Genomic DNA, 6,564 nt, shown 5'->3' with positions numbered 1-6,564 from the left:
CTCCTGTCCCTCTAGGGTGCGGCTGGGCGCAGGGCGGGGCTCGTGTGACCTCCTGGCCACAGGCTGGTCACCGTGTGCACTGCGGGGGCTCAGGGGATTTGGTGGACCCCTGATTTCCAGGTTCTGCTGTGAAGTGGGTGGGGCCCCGCCTGGCCCTGTAGAGCCCTCTGCATCTCCCTGCTGGCCCCCAGCCGCCCCTGCCCTCACTGCCCTTCCCCACTGAGGTGGGGTATCGCCCCCTTCAGGTCATCCCCCCCAAGGGGCCATTGCAGCTTTCAGTCCTGAGTAGGACCCACTCCTGCTCTCCCCCAGCAGACTCCTCCCAGGGTTGGGGGAGGGCTGAGCCTTTACCCCCAGGGGTCCTCTCCACGCAGCTCCCCATCGGCGTGGCCCCCTCCCAGCCTACGGCCTCTGCCTCCCTCGCACAGTGCCCAGGGACGGGGGCTGGGCTTCGCTTGTGTTCCCTGCATGCCCTGTGGCCCTCTTTCCACTCTGGACTCCTGTCTAGACCCACTGATAAGACGGGGAATCTGGGCCACAGAGGGGGAGAAACACCGAGGTCCAGTCTGACCTCGGAGGGTTAAGAAAGGAAGCTTCTGACCTTGTAAGGTTAAAAGAGGTCAAAGGAATTTTTTAAGTCCTTTCTTTCTCAACGACACCTAGATTTCAAGCCTTTTCTCGGGCTGCAGAATCCTATTTTGAATATCAGAAAGGAGGTATTAACTTTTGTTTTCTAGCATCCCCAGATGTCCCCTCCCTCCCCTCTCCTCCCCTCCTCCAAGCTGATAAAAGCTAAACAAGCAGCTGACACAGTACCCCTCACACCCACTTCCTCCAGGTCCTTCAGCCTCCCTTGCGGTTGGGTGTGGCTGTGTCCCTGAGTCCCGGCCAATAGAATGAGTGGATGTGGGCCTCTTGCTAGCCTGGCTCAGGCAGAGCCCAGATGGAAGGAGCCCGGGTCCCTGAATGACCGTTTGGGGGTCCCCTGTGCCTCAGAAACACCCCGTTGGCCTTCACATGAGCCGAAAATAAGCGTCCGTTGTGTTAAGCTCTTGGGATGTTGAGGTTTATAAGTTACAGCTGTGAGCTCTGAGCTAACAAAATAGCAGGTCATTGTGTGTAAAGGCAAAATAGAAAAACACACTGGTATTTTTTCAAACTGTTAGAGATATGATAAGATGGAACCAGTTCTCTGATGGCTCATCCTCCGCCACCTGACCAGTGACCGACGAGGCTTCATTCCTCCGTGTGCTACGTCTCTCCCTGTTGATGTCATTGTCCAGTTTGGCTTCCTGTGTGCAAGTGATTCTCGAAAGACCGTCTCTGATCTCCAGACCCATCTCTAGGGGCCGCCGTGCCTCAGAGGTCCCTCGAACTCATTCTGTATCAAAGCTACCCTGTGACTCGCCCCCCCAGCCCACATGCTCTCCTCTCCTTTGCCTGGGTGCTCAAGCTGGACACCTCCCTCCCTCCTCTCCATACCCCCCACCTTCAAGCTGTCACCAAGCCCTGTTGGTTTTACCCGCAGATGCCTGTAGGCAATCCACCACCTCTGTGCCTCCACCATCACTCACATCCTCTCCCGCCTGGGCAGTTCTCTAAGGTCCTCCCTGGTGCACCCACCTGGGCCCCCTGATCCCTTCCAATCCACTTTTCCACTCTGAGCTACATGATCTTTGCAAAATATGAATACGATTTATGTCACCCACTCTGCTGCACTGGACCCATCTAAGCGTCTCCTTATTCTTAGAAAATGACGCAGTCCACGAGGCCCACAGCCTGAGCCCAAGCTGCCTCTCCAGCCCACCCCCACTCACCTCGGCACCCCAGCCCCACTGGCTCTGTGCTCACCCTGCCCCCTCCTGTCACAGGAGCTCTGCACATGCTGCCCCCTCTACTCAGCATTAGCACACCTGTCCAGTGTCATTTCCTCAAGGACCCCCGGCCCTCCCATCAAAGTCACATCCCCTTATTATAAACTTTCCGAGAGCCACACGTCTTCCTCCAGTAGCACTTTGTGCTTTGCAATTTCACTACAGACTGTACTGTATAATTACTTGCTCTGTCATTGATTCAATCCAGCTCCTACCCCAGGACCTTTGCACTTGCTCGTCCCTCTGCCTGGCATGACCTTCCCCCAGACATCAGCACAGCTAACGCCCTCACCTCGTCCAAGTCTTTCTTCAAATGTCACCTTCTGGGTGGGGACTCATCAACAATCCTATTTAAACTGCAGTGCCCCCCCCCAACCCCCAGCCCCACACTCCCTAAGCCCCTTCTCTGGGGATGACTGTCTTCTGACTTACCATTTATTTATATTATTTGTCTTGTTCAATGTGTCTCTCCCTCTCTACAATGCCATGCCACAGGGCCAGGAACTTTTGCCTGTTTGTTCACTGTTGTATCCCCAGTCCCTAGGGTAGAGCTGGGACAGAGTAGCACCTGATACATCGGTTAAGGGAATAAGTGAATGCAGTATAATATTTCTAGGCAGGGCCAACTTATTCTGTACAGTGGGCAGTGTCCAGAGCACACAATGCTTTTAGGGATCCGCAAATATGGGTTCATTTCTTTTAAAATCAGAAGAGGAAAAAAAAAAAAAGAACTCTCAGGCCAAGGGAAATGTTTTAATATGCAGTATTAATATATTAATATAGTCATCTTTAAACCAACACAGCTGTAAAATAAAATTATATATAATAATATAAAAATATTATATATTATATATAATTATAATGTATATTATATTTTAATATATATAATTATATATATATATGTATTTTTTAATTTTTTTAATGGAGAAAGGGGCCCACCAAGGCCAGAACGCCTCAGCCCGCGGAAGTCATAGCAGGCCTGTTTCTGGAGCTTTCCTTGCAGACTCTGCCGGCCTTTAAACTTCGGGAGGATGAGCGGCTGGCGAGGGGTGGGGGCCCCGCGCGGGGTCCAGCGCCTCCGCGGCGGACTGCAGGGCTGTGCCGCTTTAAGGATGCTCTGCGGGTACCAGCGGTAGGCGGCGAGGATGCAGCCGTGACGTCACGGCCCCGCCCCGCGGGGTGATGCTGCAGGAGCAGCGGCGGGCCGGGGGCGGCCGGGCCGGGACCCGAGCTGCGAACGGGGCAGGCAGGACCCCGGCCTCGGAAAGGGATGCCTCCTGGCTGGACCCACAGGTACCTCCATTTCCTCCTGTGCCTTCCGCACAGCTTCCCGGCTCTGTGCTGGGAGAGTCGCGGCTTAGGCCCCAGGGTAATCAGAGTGCCAGGATTGGGACTGGAGGTTGGCACCGAGACCTTTGTTCCCCTTGGATGTCTAATTAATTGAACTGTCAATGGAGCCCACGTCTAGCCCCCTGAGTGCAGAACTCTCCCGCCCTGAGAAGGGTAGCAGCTGGGTGACAGATTTATTTCACATTTGCAAAGAAAGAGATCAAACACTGGAATTTGCCCCAGGCTTAAGCTCTGCTTATTGGTGCCGGAGGCCTGTTCCCGGGTCACCTGGGCAGGTATCATCAGCTTCCGGTTCACCTCCCGCCAGAGGCTTAATGAACGCTCTGGATGGCTGGGGCCCTGGTATAATCGGTCTCAGCATCCCAGGATTAAGTTATGAGGGGCACCAAGGATTTCTGCTCTCTTGTCAAGGGTAATATGCTGAGGCTGAAACGGGAGGGTTATAGCAGTTCGGTTCATTCTGTCCTCGACAAGTTGTTTGTGGGGTTATCATAATGCTTTTGTTTTTCAGCTGTTATAGGGAAGTAGAACCAGGTGCTGATGAAAGTTCAATGTGTGCTTCACCAGGCGTTTGGGGGTCAATTGGCTGTCAGGTAGGGGCCAGATTACCACAGATCAAAAGTGAGAAGTGGGCGACATACAATTGAGCAACTAGCTGATTAAATACATCCCCTGAAAGTCCACAGAGCCCTGTACTGGCCTGGGAAGATTTCCTTGAAGTATTAACTTTGAGAATTGGTAGAAGGAAGAGCCGGGAGGGCTGTGGCCCGCGTCACCCCACAGTCGGAAGCCTGGTTTCGCGTAGAGAAATGAGGAAATGCTTTGAGGTCAGAGTGGGGTAATTTTAAGCATTCGAATTACATGGACATAGTTTATTTTTATTAATCAATTGCTGCTTAGTCATCCCATAACACAATTTGAGGGATTCATTCCTTGAAACATCCTCTGTATTCTAGAAGCACAGTGGACCCAGCATATAACCTGGGGGGCCCGGGAATATGTGCACATTTTGGGGTGTCTGAGTAAATGGTAATACAGTGTGATCGAGATGGTCTGATGAATATTTGTATCGGTGTATTAAAATTCTATTTTACTAGTTTACATTTTACTTTCTTTTTTTATAACATTCAAGAGTGAATTTTAAATAGTTCTTAGAATAAACTTTTGTGGACAGCTTTTAATATATGTATTTTTAAATAAAAGTGGTAAACCTGATCCCCCAAACTTGAAGGGGAAGCCTTAGTGAAGACTCTGTTCAAGCTCAGGTTTAATTCCGGTTTAGATGTGTGTCGGCGGGGGTTGGGGGGGGGGTGTAGGATGGGGGTGGTGAGGGTCTCACTTTTGCTAGGACAGGCTGCAGGCTGTGCTTTAAAGGTGGAGGTGGTGGGCAGGTGATGGTGAAATTGTCACATCACAGGTAGAGACATGGACTATTTACATGGTCCATTTTAAGTGGGTCAAAAATCCTCCCTTTTCAAAAATATACTTCCGCCTTATGCTGTGTAAGGCTAAAATTCTTCCAAACAGGGCCCATGGTTCTTCATTCTAAAATGAAAGGGAAGGTTTCTAACGCGTGTTCACTTAAGTTCACTTTATGGGGGTAAAATGCCAATACGAAAGAGAGGCGTCGTGTACCTGAAGGGGCAGGTAGAGAGGCACAGAGGGAGGTAGCCACTAAGGCAGGTGCGGGGGCTGTGACCAGACAGGTGAAGTCAGGTTAAGCTCTCGGACACACCTGGGCTAAGGTCTTCCTTCTGACTTCTAAGGAGACAGTCTTATTATGCGGTGTTCCAGCGGTTCCTCTATTTCTAGGATCTTAATGAATGAAGCTCCAGGGACAGCTAACAACCACCTGGGTTTTTGAAGGCAACACCAGCCAATTTTTCTCGAGTGTTTACTACGCACAAGGGCCTGAGTGAGACCTGTGAGGAACATAAACAAGATGCTTAGCTTAAAATTTTTTTTTAATTTTTTAAAATCTTGACTTAATCTTCATAAGTGGATTATGTTTTTAATGAAGTATTACTTGTCTGCATAGTTCTTAGGTACCTCTGCTCTTGTTGTAGAGGAGAGCATGGGATTTTTTTAAGGTCATAAGATAAACCTTTTCTAGAAGCGAGAGCAGACTGATTCGCTGGTTATGTGATTCCCTGTCATCTTGGTGTGAAATCTACCTCTTACTGAGTCTTCCTGGTCAACGAATCCCTTCTTGATGGGTTCATCTCTCATCACCACATCGCCCCTGTGCCCAACTGGTGCACAGAGCTCCTCTGCATGGATGGTTCCCACTGCTTAGCATGTCTTTCTTCCACTGTTTCACCTAACTTGAGGGCAAGAACTATGTCTTTCTTTTATCTCTATAAATTCAGTGTCTTGGTATTCAGTACTCAGCCAAATGGGAGGATGGGTGGGTAGGTGGGGAAGTGGAAGGATGGATGGATGGATATTTGAAAGAGTGAATGGGTAGATGGGTAGGTTGGGTAGATTAGAGGACGGGTGGTGGATATGTATATGGATGGGTGGATATGTGGATGTGGATGGATGGATGGGTGGGTGGGTGGGAAGATGGGTGGATGGATGGATGGATGGGTGGGTGGATGATGGATGGATGGATGGATGGATGGATGGATGGGTGGATGGATGGATGGATGGGTGGATGGATGGATGGATGGATGGGTGGATGGATGATGGATGGATGGATGGATGGATGGCTTGGTGGATGGTTTGTTGCGTTAACATGATGTTCTGAATCCTGCTGGGATGTCTCTCGAATAAATCATTTCTACCACTGGTGTCTTCTGAGGAGAAGGAAGACAATCCCCGAGTGGGTGGGGTAGTGGGGGAGTTTGGGATGTGCATCTGGAGTGATAAGGAATTTCAGAGTGATTCATAAAGAAGTTATCGACTAGCAAGAGTGTGACGGAGGGTGTACAGTAAGTTAAAGTCAGAATTAAGGGCCTCATTTCTAAAGCTTAAAAACTAATTTTGAAAGAAAGCCTCTACTATTTATCTTGGTAAATAACAAGTGTTCTCCTAAGGAAACCTATCAATGTTGGGAATGTCGTCTCAGGTTTAGGGCCTACTTCCCAGGAAGGACTCCAAAGGAAACTTTGGCGATTGCTTTTTTGTGATACAGATGGGGTGAGCTGTGTCAGAGAGGTCAAACCCAATGCAGAACTTCCCCCTCTCATGTTTTTTTTTTTTTAACATCTTTATTGGAGTATAATTGCTTTACAATGGTGTGTTAGTTTCTGCTTTACAACAAAGTGAATCAGTTATACATATACATATGTTCCCATATCTCTTCCCTCTTGCGTCTCCCTCCCTCCCACCCCCCCTA

General features: G+C 49.6%; 1 protein-coding gene across 1 annotated transcript in view; it reads left to right on the top strand.

The window, feature by feature from the left end:
* The first annotated feature begins 3,096 nt into the window (after positions 1-3,096).
* Positions 3,097-6,564, top strand: part of SLC45A1 (solute carrier family 45 member 1) — a 22,122-nt gene continuing 18,654 nt past the window's right edge. Inside the window, exon 1 of the mRNA XM_024125575.2 lies at positions 3,097-3,167. The gene's annotated coding sequence lies outside the window, so the exon portion shown is untranslated. The remainder of the gene's footprint in view (positions 3,168-6,564) is intronic.

This window comes from Physeter macrocephalus, chromosome 3 (assembly GCF_002837175.3).
Source record: "Physeter macrocephalus isolate SW-GA chromosome 3, ASM283717v5, whole genome shotgun sequence".
NCBI lineage: Eukaryota > Metazoa > Chordata > Mammalia > Artiodactyla > Physeteridae > Physeter > Physeter macrocephalus.
This window is presented reverse-complemented; position numbering and strand designations above follow the sequence as displayed.